This window comes from Microcebus murinus, chromosome 14 (genome assembly GCF_040939455.1).
Source record: "Microcebus murinus isolate Inina chromosome 14, M.murinus_Inina_mat1.0, whole genome shotgun sequence".
NCBI lineage: Eukaryota > Metazoa > Chordata > Mammalia > Primates > Cheirogaleidae > Microcebus > Microcebus murinus.
The window spans coordinates 37,637,512-37,650,241 of NC_134117.1; the positions used below are offsets into that span (position 1 = coordinate 37,637,512).

The 12,730-nt window shown below is 33.5% G+C and overlaps 1 protein-coding gene and 1 long non-coding RNA gene across 3 annotated transcripts in view; both read left to right on the forward strand.

Annotated features, from left to right (window-relative positions):
* PRKG1 (protein kinase cGMP-dependent 1) overlaps window positions 1-12,730 on the forward strand; it is a 1,210,052-nt gene that overhangs the window by 537,419 nt on the left and 659,903 nt on the right. The window lies entirely within an intron of this gene.
* The window catches only part of LOC142875540 (uncharacterized), a 77,431-nt gene that overhangs the window by 23,918 nt on the left and 40,783 nt on the right, over window positions 1-12,730 (forward strand). The window contains exon 2 of the long non-coding RNA XR_012922896.1: window positions 1-12,730. This exon is cut by the window's left edge and continues 23,041 nt beyond it; it is cut by the window's right edge and continues 40,783 nt beyond it. This is a non-coding gene — a long non-coding RNA (uncharacterized LOC142875540).

Consider the following 12,730-nt stretch of genomic DNA (forward strand, 5'->3'; position numbering starts at 1 on the left):
TCAGTTGGGGCTTTGAAAATCTCTTGATGAGATATAAATTATAGTTAGAGTAAGAACTGGAATTCCACAGAGCATATTCTATCTTTAACTGTAGCATTGATAGCACTTAATCAGACATTTGTAGTCAAGTTACTTATATTTACTTTTTTTTCCACTCAGAAGTAACATTTTCCAGGTATTTTTGGAGAATTAATTAGTTTCCATTAATTAATTAGTTTCCATTATCACTTCAATAACTCTGTTGAATCTCAGGGTAACTCATTGTAATGGTGTGGACCTCATTTGCCAAGTGGAATACAATAGCCTTTTGTTTGAATAGAATTCTTCTGTCAATTTTAGTCAATTAACTGGAGTGATTTTTAAATGCCTACCTTATAAACTACTGTGAACCAAGACTCTGTAGAGTCTCTCCAAGAATAGGCTACTAGGTCCCTATATTCAAAAACTAAAATCCAGCGGGGAAGAAGAAACCAATTTACCAAACCATCTAAAATGAATACAATATGTAATTAAGATTCCACAATATGGAAATAGACCTTTAACTTCCTAGTTAAAAAAACAAAAAATGTAAAAAAAAAAAAAAAAAAATTCCACAATATGTAGTATAAATAGTAAATGATAGGAAAAGTCCCAGGATAATTGATCCCAAAGTTCACAGAGCTGCATTCTCATAGTATACTATACTAAGTGGGAAGCTATTTACATATTTATCATCCTGCTTGAATGTCTACTCTTAGTTGTCAAGATTTATGGAGTGTCTGAGGAGGGAGGGGAATGGGCAGAAAGAGTTACGAAAACAAATCACTTAGGAGTGTGTAACAAATTTCAGCTATACATGTCCATATGTTTTCTCATTTAATCTTAATAATTATCTCAAAAATAGATTTACTTGTGCACATTTTAAGTTTAGAAAATTGACAATCAGAGAAGAGAAACAACTTGTATTAAATAGCTCATCTAGGAAATGGTGGAGACAGACTTTGACTCCTCTTTATCAAACTATTCTCTTTCTGCACCATCATAAAACCTATTTGATTTCTTTAAAAAAAAAGCTATAATAGCAATAAAATACAAAGGTGGTTATTGTGGGTGTTTTAGGATTTGGTTAGTTTTCATTAATTAGTTTTCTTTATTTTGTGATTTACTCCAGTGAGATTAAGAATAGCATGTGACAGAATGGGTCTTATTAGCAAAATACATGATAAACTGTAATAAAAAAATCTCCATTCAACAGGACTCATGGTCTCTTCTTTCAAGAAATTCATAAACTTAACATAGGGCATAGATAAACATCAGCAATTATAAAACAACAAATATCAATAGTAAACTTTGAACCATTTTTTTTCTTTTTGTGATTATTCTTTCCTTCTTTATTATCACTTAAATTCTTACTCCAAAGGGCAGTTTGATAGAGGAAAATAAAGTTGAAAAGAATAAAGTAGGATTGTGCTCCTTTGCATAATTTATTAAAAATAATATTTAAAAGTTAATGCAGATTGGTAAAATATACTTTGGTGAAGTTATACAGTACTCCAACAAGAATCTGTTTCCCTTATGACTCTAATTAGCATGTTACATTTTCTCAAGGGGTAACAACTTGGTGCTTTGCTTTATTCATTCAAAATGAAACCAATTTTCTTAGTTTTAATCTTTCCTATAAATGGCTTAAGGTTATTTGTAGAAAACTTTATAATACATGCATAATGTACATACTTACCTACTTTCTGGGAATTCCTCTATAGCCATTTACTTAAACATGCTAGGAAATGTGTATGAAAATTCAGCATCATGCATATCTAAAAGAGGTGGAGTCTGCACATTTAAAAGATCATTCACCATGATCAAGTGGGATTTATTCCAGGGATGCAAGGATAGTTCAACATATGCACATCAATAATTGTGATGCATCACATCAAAGGGTTGAAGGACAAAAACTATATGATTATCTCAATAGACACAGAAAAGGCATTTCATAAAATTCAACATCCTTCATGATTAAAACCCTCAATAAACTAAGTATACAAAGAGTGTATAAGTTAATGCAATAGAGACCACATATGACAAACCCAGAGCCAGCATTATACTGAACAAGGAAAAGCTAAAAGCCTTTTTTTAAAAAACTAGAGAAAGATGGAGATGATCACTCTCACCACTCTCACTCAACATAGAACTGGAAGTCCTAGCCAGAGCAATTGGGTAAGAGAAAGAAATAAAGAGCATCCAAATTGGAAAGGAGAAGTTAAATTGTCCGTTTGTAGATGACATAATCTTATATTTAGAAAATACTGAAAACTCTACCAAATATGTCTTTAAATTAATAAACAAAGTTGCAGGAAACAAAATTAACATACAGAAATTAGTAGCATTTCTATACACCAACAGAAAGTTAATGGAAAAATAAATCAAGAAAGCAATCTGATTTACAATAGCTACAAAAAAATACTCAGGAATAAATTTAATCAAGGAAATGAAAAGAAAATTATAAGGAAAATTATAAAAACACTCTCTACAAGGAAAATAATAAAAACACTAATGAAAGAAGTTGAAGAGGTCATAAAAAAGTGGAAACAGATCCTATGTTCATGGATTAGAAGAATTAGTATTGTAAAAATGACCATACTACTCAAGGCAATCTACAGATTCAATGCAATCCCTACAAAAATACCAATAACATTCTTTCCAGAAACAGAAAAAAAAAATTCTAAAAGTCACATGAAACCACAGAAAACTATGAATAGCCAAAGCAATCCTGAACAAAAAGAACAAAGCTGGAGGCATTATACTCTCTGACTTCAAAATATACTACAAACACCATGGTACTGGTATAAAAACAGATTATAGACCAATGAAACAGAATAGAGAAGCCAGAAATAAATCGACATATTTATAGCCAACTGATTTTTAACAAAAGCACCAAGAACATTCAGTAGGGAAAAGATAGTTTCTTCAATAAATAGTGCTGAGGAAAAAATGGATATCTATATACAGGAAAATGAAACTAGAACTTTGTTACCATATTATACAAAAATCAACTCAAAATGGATTAAAAACATAAATGTAAGACCTGAAATTTTGAAACTACTAGAAGAAAACATAGGGGAAGCAAACATTTCAGAACACTGGTCTGGGCAAAGATTTTTATGGGTAAGATCTCAGAAGCACAGGGTACAAAAGCAAAAATAGATGAATGAATGTTTATCTTGATTATATCAAGATAAAAAAGCTTATTCACAGCAAAGAATCAACAGAGTGAAGAGACAACCTATGGAAAGGGATAGAATATTTGCAAATTATCCATTAGATTGGGGATTAATATTATATAAAGAGCTCTAACAACTCAAAAGCAAAAGAACAAATAATCAGATCAAGATATGAGTAAATGATCTGAATAGACATTTCTCAAAAGAACATACAAACAGCCAATAGGCATGTGAAAAAAAATGCTCCACATTAAAAGAATATAGACTAATGGCCAAGAAACATATGAAAAAATCCCCAACATCTTTAATCATTAGGAAAATGCAAGTCAAAACCACAAAGAGATATCATCTCACCCCAGTTAAAATGCCTATTATCAAAAAAGCAAAAAATAACCCATGCAAGCAGGGATGCAGAGAAAGATGAACATTAGCACACTGATGGTAGGAGTGTAAATTCGCACAGCCATTACAGAAAACAGAATGGAAGTTCCTCAAAAACCTAGAAATAGATCTATCATATGATCCAGCATACACTGTTGAGTATATATCTAAAAGAAAGGAGATCAGTCTATTGAAAAGATACCTGAACACACATGTGTATTGTAACACTATTCACAATAGTAAAGACATAGAATCAACCTAAGAAAATGTGATACACAATGGAATCCTATTCAGCTGTAAAAAGAAATGAGATTCTGTCATTTGCAGCAAAATGGATGGAACTTGAGGGCATTGTGTGAGGGCATTCTGAAATAAGCTTATTTCACTTATGTCACAGAAAGACACGTATTGAATATTCTCACTTACGTGTGGGAGCTACAAAAGTGTACTTCAAGGAATAGAGTAGAATGATGATTAACAGAGGCTCAGAAAAGTGGCAGTGTGGGATGAAGAGAGGATGGTTAATGGGTACAACCCTACGGTTAGAAGGAATAAGTTCTAGTGTTCAATAGCACAGTAAGGTGACTATATTTAACAATAGTTCATTGTATATTTTAAAGTAGTTAGACGATTTGAAATGTTCCAAACACAAAGAGTTGATGGGTATTCTAATAACCCTGATTTGATCATTACACACTGTATGCATGTATCAAAATATCACATGTGTCCCATAAATATAATTATTACATATCAATACAAAATAATAACTAGGCAGAATCTGGAGAGGAAAAAGAAAGTATTTAGATTTCTAGCAGCTGTTCCCATCATGAGAAAAAGGCTGTACCTGTATTCACATCTTCTTGATCCCTAGTATTATTCACGTCCCAAGATAGAGTAGGCATTTCTCAGGAGAACTATAGATATTTAGGAATGGTATGATTTATAAATACAAATACAAAAGTCAACTCTGATTAATTCACAAACCCTGTACCCAAGCATCACTAAAAAAGGGTCTATTGTGTCCTTTAATATTCATTTATTAAGCCTTTTCCTAGGAAAAATATACTCACACAGTCCTTGTTTTTATCACCTGAGAAATATAGGAGTTGACTTCTTCTAGTTGGAAGATTTCTAAAATTTAAAAACGCTTCTCCCAAATAGAAAGACCATAAGCATTCTTTCCAGAAAAAGAAAATAAAGAATCAAACCTCAGAAAAAACTTTCCTAAAACAAATCTGTAATGAATAGCAGCAGTTTGATTCTTCCTTTAGGTGTATCTACATAGTTTGGGAGAAGTAAATTACCCATTAAAAACATTCATTCTGTGTCAGGATTTTCTCTCTTTACCCAAGCCAAGTATACATTACAGTAAGTCCATAGAGAGTCTATGTTTCTAAGTTAATCTTTGCCTTATATTGAAAGATAAAGTAGGGAAGATTTGAAGCAACTTCCTCTGCCATTGAATTACAGTATTAATATGCAAAAATTATGCATGATATTTGTATAGTGTTACTTTAGTATTAAATATTGTACAGCTTAGGGTAGTAGGATTACTTTCACACAGTAGATTTACACATGCATAGCTGGCTTTTCATTTAAATACCAATCCAACTGGCAGCATAGTATTTTTGAAATAATTTGTATTTACTAATTCTGGCTCCAGTAACAGTGTACTTGATCTTGACAAGTTTCTCTGAGCCTCAACTTTCTCACTTGAAAATAGAAATTTTGAGAGAATGATTTTTGAGGATTATTTGAGTGATAATAGACATACTAAGAATATACTCATAACCTGTTGGTACCTTTCCACACCATATACATGTGGATTTAAACAGACTCAGAACATTTACTTTGTTTTCTTATATATAATTGCCATAATTTCCCTAAGGTAACCAATCATTAGGAAGTCAAAGACAGAATGATTCAGAGATGTTGATTGAAGCAAGTGCAAAGTTCATTGGCCATGTCCTGGCGGGACTGTCTCTTGACAAATTTATCAGAGATTAGAACCTTCTCATCCTTTTAAACCAGGAAACACCTTTTGAATCCTAATGTGTGTTAGCCATTGTTCTAGGCATTGAGTATACAGTACTTATTTTTCTTAGGATCAGACCTTGGTTTTAGTGCATCTTCCAAAACACTATTTTCCATTCTTCTGAGTTGATCTTATCAGTTTCATCTGTCTCCTTGGATAAAAACACCTAAACCTTTTAACCTAAAACAGAGATTTGGAAATTTAAATATAAAAATCGCCTGCAGTTTAAAATGCAATTTCCTGAGCCCTATCCCTAGAGATAATGATTCAAATTCTGAAGTAGGGACCAGGAATAGGCATTATAACCATCTGTTCAAGAGATTCTTATCAACAAGCTTCTCCACAGCTGTATTTCTCAGTTTAACTTGTGATGTTTATAGACAAAGTATTCCAAAAGCTACCTATAAGATTTATGAGTGATTTCTTCTTGAAATAAAACAAACAGAAATTCTGATTATAATCAAATTTCCAAATGAACATATGCCAATTTGGTTGATATATGCCAATCTATGATTAGAAAATTAAGTGAAGATTGGGATTCCAGACATAAGCTCTTGTTGGTTATTAAGAAGGCAATCAGAAAGATTTCTTTTATGTGTCTTGTGAACCACAATTAAAATAAATAAATATGGCTTGAGCTTTCAATCAAGAGGCTAAGAAATCTATACTATCAGTTACAACAATCATATGTTGATGGTAGCCCAAGAATGAAGTTACTTCCTTTTGTTCTTAATAATACTATGAATATTTTAAATATACAAAAAGTTTTGGAAAGATTCTAATTAAAAATTTGATATAAGGGTTTTTTGTGGGGTTGGTTATGTTTGTCAGCTGTGAACTTAATATAAGTATACCTAGATGAACTGTTGTCTTCTTTCAGAACCATTTCTTGTCATTAGACAGGCTACAGGGGAATGATATTTTGTTGGTAAGTTACTAACAATATTCACGAATTAGGGTGCCCTATCAAATAGAGTCAACTGTCATGTTAAACAGCTGTTGTGTACTTATCACTTTGCTAGCTTCTGATGATAAAAGGTATAAGACAAGACAAATGAGAGGGAAAATGTCTGATGTGACTCAGTTTTCACTACTAAAAACTTTTAGTAATCTGGGAGGAAAATAAATTTTGTTGAAACATCTAATGAAGAAAACAATAGACTATTTGGTGTGATTAATAGTATAAAATGGGCATCTACTGGGCTATGTACCTTCCCTTTACATTTCCCTTTGGAAATACTTTTATATGTTTAAGTGCAAAACCAGCAACAAAGAAAATAAAGTACCTAGGAATATCTTTAAGGAGGTGAAAGACCTTCTGTAGGGAGAACTACAAAACATTGAGGAAAGAAATTGCAGAGGATGTAAACAGATGGAAAACTTATCATGTTCATGGATCAACAGAATCAACATTGTTAAAATGTCTCTACTACCCAAAGTGATGTACAGATTCAATGCGATTCCCATTAAAATATCAATGCCATTTTTTGAAGATCTAGAAAAAATAGTTCTACACTTTGCATGGAACCATAAAAGACCCCAAAGAGCCAATGTAACCTTATGTATTATGAGCAAATCAGGAGGCATCACTTTACCAGACTCCAAGCCATACTACAAGGCAATAGTAACCAAAAGAGCATGGCATTGGCACAAATACATAGCCCTACGGTTCAGAATGGAGGACTCAGGTATAAAACCATCCTCATATATCCATCTGATTTTTCACAAAGCACAAAAAAATACACCAGGGAAAAGAATCCCTAGTCAATACTGGTGCTGGGAAAATTGGATGGCCACATGTAGAAGACTGAAACAGGATCTGAACCTTGCACAAAAATCAATTCACAATAGACAGCCGTCTTAGACCTAAGGCATGGAACTATAATAGTTCTGGAATAAAATGTAGGAAAAACTCTTATAGATATTGGCCTAGTACAAGAATTTATGAAGATGACCCCAAAAGCAATCACTGTAAAAACAAAAATAAATAAATGGGACCTGATCAAATTAAAAAGCTTCTGCAGAGCCAAGGACACAATCAATAGAGCAAATAGACAGCCTACAGAAGGGGGGAAAATACTTCCATGCTACATATCTGATAAAAGGTTAATAATCTACAAAGAACTCAAGCAAATCAGCAAGAAAAAAAATCAAATAACCTTATTTTTTTAAAAGTGGGCAAAAGACAAGAAGAGAAGCTTTTCAAAAGAAAATAAACTAATGGCCAATAAACATATTAAAAAATGCTCAACATCTCTAATCATCGGGGAAATACAAATCAAAACCACAATGAGGTATCACTTAACTCTAGTAAGAATGGCTTTTATCAAAAAGTCTGAAAACAACAGATGCTGGTGGGGATGTGGAGGGAAAGAAACACTTATACACTGTTGGTAAGACTGCAAACTAGTACAACCTTTCTGAAAAGTAGTACGGAGATACCTCAAAGAACTAAAAGTAGACCTATCATTTGACCCAGCAAATCCCACTACTAGGTATATAACCAAAAGAAAAAAAGGTATTTTATTTAAAAGACACTTGTACTCTAATGTTTATAGCAGCACAATTCACAATTGCAAAGATGTGGAAACAACCCAAGTGCCCATCAATACATCAATGGATTAATAAAATGTGATATTTGTATACCACGGAGTACTACTCAGACATAAAAAAGTTGTGAACTACCTCTTGTATTATCCTTTGTATTATCCTGGATGGGGCTGGAGCCCATTCTTCTAAGTGAAATATCACAGGAATGGAAAAAAAAATGCCATATGTACTCAATACTAAATTGAAACTAATCTATCAACACTTATGTGTACCTATGGAAGTAAATCTCAATGGAAATCAAGCAGGTGGGAGGGTGGAGGAGGGAATGGGTAAATTCACACCTAACAGGTACAATGTACACCATCTGGGTGATGGGCACACTTATAACTTTAACTCAAACTGTATAAAAGCAAATTATGTAACCAAAATGTGTGTACCCCCATAATATTCTGAAATTTAAAAAAAAATTGTAAGGGAGTCAGGATATCAAAATGAAGATTAACTGGGAAAGGGGAGAAAGTGGCATTATTCACCATAAGAATATAAAATTATAGAACTTAAAAGTTACTACATTTGAATTCAAGAAATTAATTTCCCACAGGCAAGAATGTTGTAGAGTTGTAGATGTACTTGGAATTAATTGAAATATAAGTAATCTATTACTGTGAGGAAGAGAACATCAGTGAAGATTGATTTAGGCATAGCCTCCTTACTGATGGGAGAGGGTAGGTCAGAAAAATTCACATGGCCCTTAAGAGCTCTGTGTTTTTGTGATTTTTTTCTACTCAGCGGTGATCAGACCAACATAGTTGTGATTGATTCTGAGAAATTATTTCATGGTCAGCATCTGTTACAAACACACCCAGGAGGTCAAAGTTGTAGATTCATATTTTAGTAGGAGAGAGAAAAACATCATTTTAACAATGAGCTTTTTTTCTCTGTCTTCTCATTGCACAAACAAGGAAACTGAGGCGCAGGGAGGAAAATAGGTAGCATATGGAGAACTAGAATCAAAATGCTGGAACCCTCTGGCTAATTTTTTTTCACCTCTGTGTGCCATCTATTGTGGTGTCACAAGTCATATAAAGAAAATATTACTGTTCTTTTTACTTTCATAGATTCCCCAAACATTTAGATTGTGAAAAGAATATTTTATTCCAGTAAAGAAAATTGTTCTGTCACCAGGAAAAAAGGTTCCTCTTTCTACACAAAGATTTCCTTGCCAAAACCTAATTGCTTAGCATAAAAATGCTGCACTTTTTTCATGCATTAGTAAAATCAATTCTTCCCACTATGATACTACTCAGCCATTGTGGCTGTCAGCACTATGGGTGTGGAGCTGAAATCTAAAGCTGTGTCACCAGACACAAAGGTTTATAAATCTTGGCTACATGTATTAACCTTAGGGTTGAAATTTCAGTTTGTGAGTTCTCTAGGCATTGTGCCTCTCTTCTGTTCCTCTGGTGTAACCCAACATTTAGATATGAAGGCATGGGGTGATACTGCCACTGCAGTAAGACTTAGAGAAAGGGAACAGAAACAAGGTGCTTTTGTTCATTTCTTCAAAACATTATCGAACACTTAATTGTGTCAAATATTCATAGGTACCAGCAATGTGGAAGCATGCAATTGCTGGACCTGAAATAACTGAAAGTTAAAATCAATAACTGGATATTGATTTTTAAATTCAGAATGGTAAATGGTTTAACAAAGGTGAACATAGAAAGGGTGTCATCAAAGCACACTGAAGGAACAGTAGGAAAAAAATACTTTATGAACTGGATTGAAGAGTAGGTATATGTTAGTAAGGAAAATGTGTGTGTGTATGTGTATGTGTGCATGCAGGCATTTATGTGTATGAGAGAGGAAAAAATTTTGTCATATTTAAGTTCTAAGAAAAGACATTTAGAGAAAAAATCTACTACTCTGTGTCAGATGTATAAATGTATAATAAAACAAGGTGGTAACTAATCAGTCTCTATTCATGCAGTACTTCTACATTACCACAGATCAAACCACCTCACCTAGTAAAATGTATCAAGAAATTCCAGATCAATTCTGTCATTGGAAAAAAGAAAAGTCATTTTAAATTGCACATTTGAAAGAATAAACTTTTGATTTTTGAGGGTTTTCCTTGTAAATATCTGTCCAATCAATAAATATTCACTAAACAATGACTGGCTCGAATACTTTGTTAGAACTGGGAAAGGTAGAGTAAGTTGTCACCAGTAGTACAGATAGTGTTCAGTCTAGTTAAGGAGAAAGTTGTCACCCAGTCACTAAGAATGTGCAGCAATATAATTTCCAAACTAGAATGAAGGCTGCACAGGATGGTTACAAAGCATCTTTTGGTAAAAATTCATCTGAAATAATTTTCCATTCTATCTGAGTATGTATTTAGATGCATAGTTGCACTTATAGCCTGATTTTTGATTAGATATAAAAAAGAGATCCAGAATCTCCACTCAAAAAATATTTCTGATTTTGTTATTAAATAGCCAAGTAATTAAATATGTGAATTATATTAAATTTAATTGCATTGGGTCAGGTACATGCTTTCATTTCACACTTAACCAACCCCTTTTAAGATCATAAGCAAGTTTTAAAACAGCACCCAACAATCTGTATTCCTCCATTAAAGAAAAAAAAAACCACACACATTCCAATTTGGCTTCTAATTTTCCTTGCTAATTTTAATTAGTATAGTATGATCTGCTGGACAGTTCTACTAGGAGGCTAGTCTACAGATAAATATATTTCTGTAGCTTCAGGCTTTTGGACTCAGACTGGGGAAAACTGAATAGAGACTTTTTCTTTTTTGATTGAAGGTTAGAGATGAAATAAAATAAGGTTTAAGGAAATCAAAAGAGGCTGCCCTTTTCTCTATTCAGAATTGCTGAAAAGAGTGAAAGATAAGATGAAACTGAAGGAAAGCCTTCAGAGCATTGCCTTTGAATGGTTGTGAGAGTTGCTACAATTAAAGAAACACATGTTTGCTCCTGCTACAATGCACAAGTGGGACCTACTACCATTCTCCTTCTTTCTGTGTATTTAATTTCAGTTCCTACGCTAGAAGGTAGAATCTTTGAGAGCAGGAATTGTGTGCTTGCCCAGTGCTTGTGCCGACTTCCATAGCTCAGATCTACTAACTGCATCATAGTCCCACAATCAATAATTGCCTATTGACAAAGTTGATGAGAGCCCATCTCCTGCCTGCCATGATTATTGATTGGGCCTATGAGAGGATTTCATGGCCTTTGTCTCTAGGACAAGGCAAGAACAGAAGACACTGTGGGTTCCCAAACAGATTCAGGGTAACTCCGCCCGGCCTTCCCACTCTGAGTTTTAGTAAATATAAATTATTGCTTCATCAGTGCACATTCTGGGATTCCCTGACTTTGTTTTTCTGTGAAAAGAGGACTTTTTTTAACCTTGATTAATATGCTATTCAAATATTCTCACCAGTTCGTGTATTTTGCTTCATAAAGGAAACATATAGAATGTTTCCAATGATCATCATGAGTAGTGACCAGTAAATTTCAAATAGTTAGGGCCTCCAGTTTTAAATAGAGCTACTTAAAATGAGCAATTTTATTTTTGCTCTAAAGTGTGATGGTTTTGCTCCTTATTTAAAACTTTTGAAGTTCAATTTTAAATCATCACTATCACTGTTAAAGACAAGTATCGATATCAACATTATGCATACTCAGATTAGCATATTGTGCCTTGATTTTTCAGAAAATCATTGTTTTATCTTAGCAGGGTCAGAGAATAATTTAACAAAAAAAGTCACAATCTCACTTACAAATAAATATGATTTTCAGAGAGCATATCAGACATTTAGAGAGTTCTTGTAAAGTAGTTTATCCTATATCACTTTTGCAGTATCACTAAAGTGCCCTGTATATAGTACTTTGAAGCCTATTGGGAATACATTTCTCATATACAGGGTAGATTGCCTTCAAGGGAAATGCTGATTTTCTTTAAGAAGGTAATACCCTTTATTGAGGGGGAAACTAGACATAATTTTAAGCTCTGATTAATAATTTATAATTGGTTACTTAGTATTTATTTCCTTATGTCCTAGGTGTGATCATTCGCAATCCATGTCTGCATTCAAATGATGGTCAGGTGGGAACTGGAATTAAGAGTGACCAGAAGGAAGTGGGTTAGAAAACTGACTTAGCTATAGACTGATCTCTGAGAAAGAGGGTGGCTCTCCGGATTGCAATGGCCTAAAGAGGTAGTACAAACGTAGGCTTCATTGAGAGTCCTGGCATGGTTAGGTCACCACTTCTCTAATTTCAGTGTGGATATAAGTCTTCTATGGGTCTTGTTAACATGTAAATATGATTCCATAGTGTATTATTAATAGTTTCCTATAGCTGCTATAACAAATAGCCACAGACTGGGCTGTTTAAAACATCAGAGAGTTGTTCTCTCTCAGTTCTTGAGGCCACAAATCCAATATCAGTTTCAGTGGATTAAAATCAAGATGTCATCAGAGTTGCACTCCCTCTGCAGGATGTAGGGGAAAAATTCATTCCTTGCCTCTTCCAGCTTC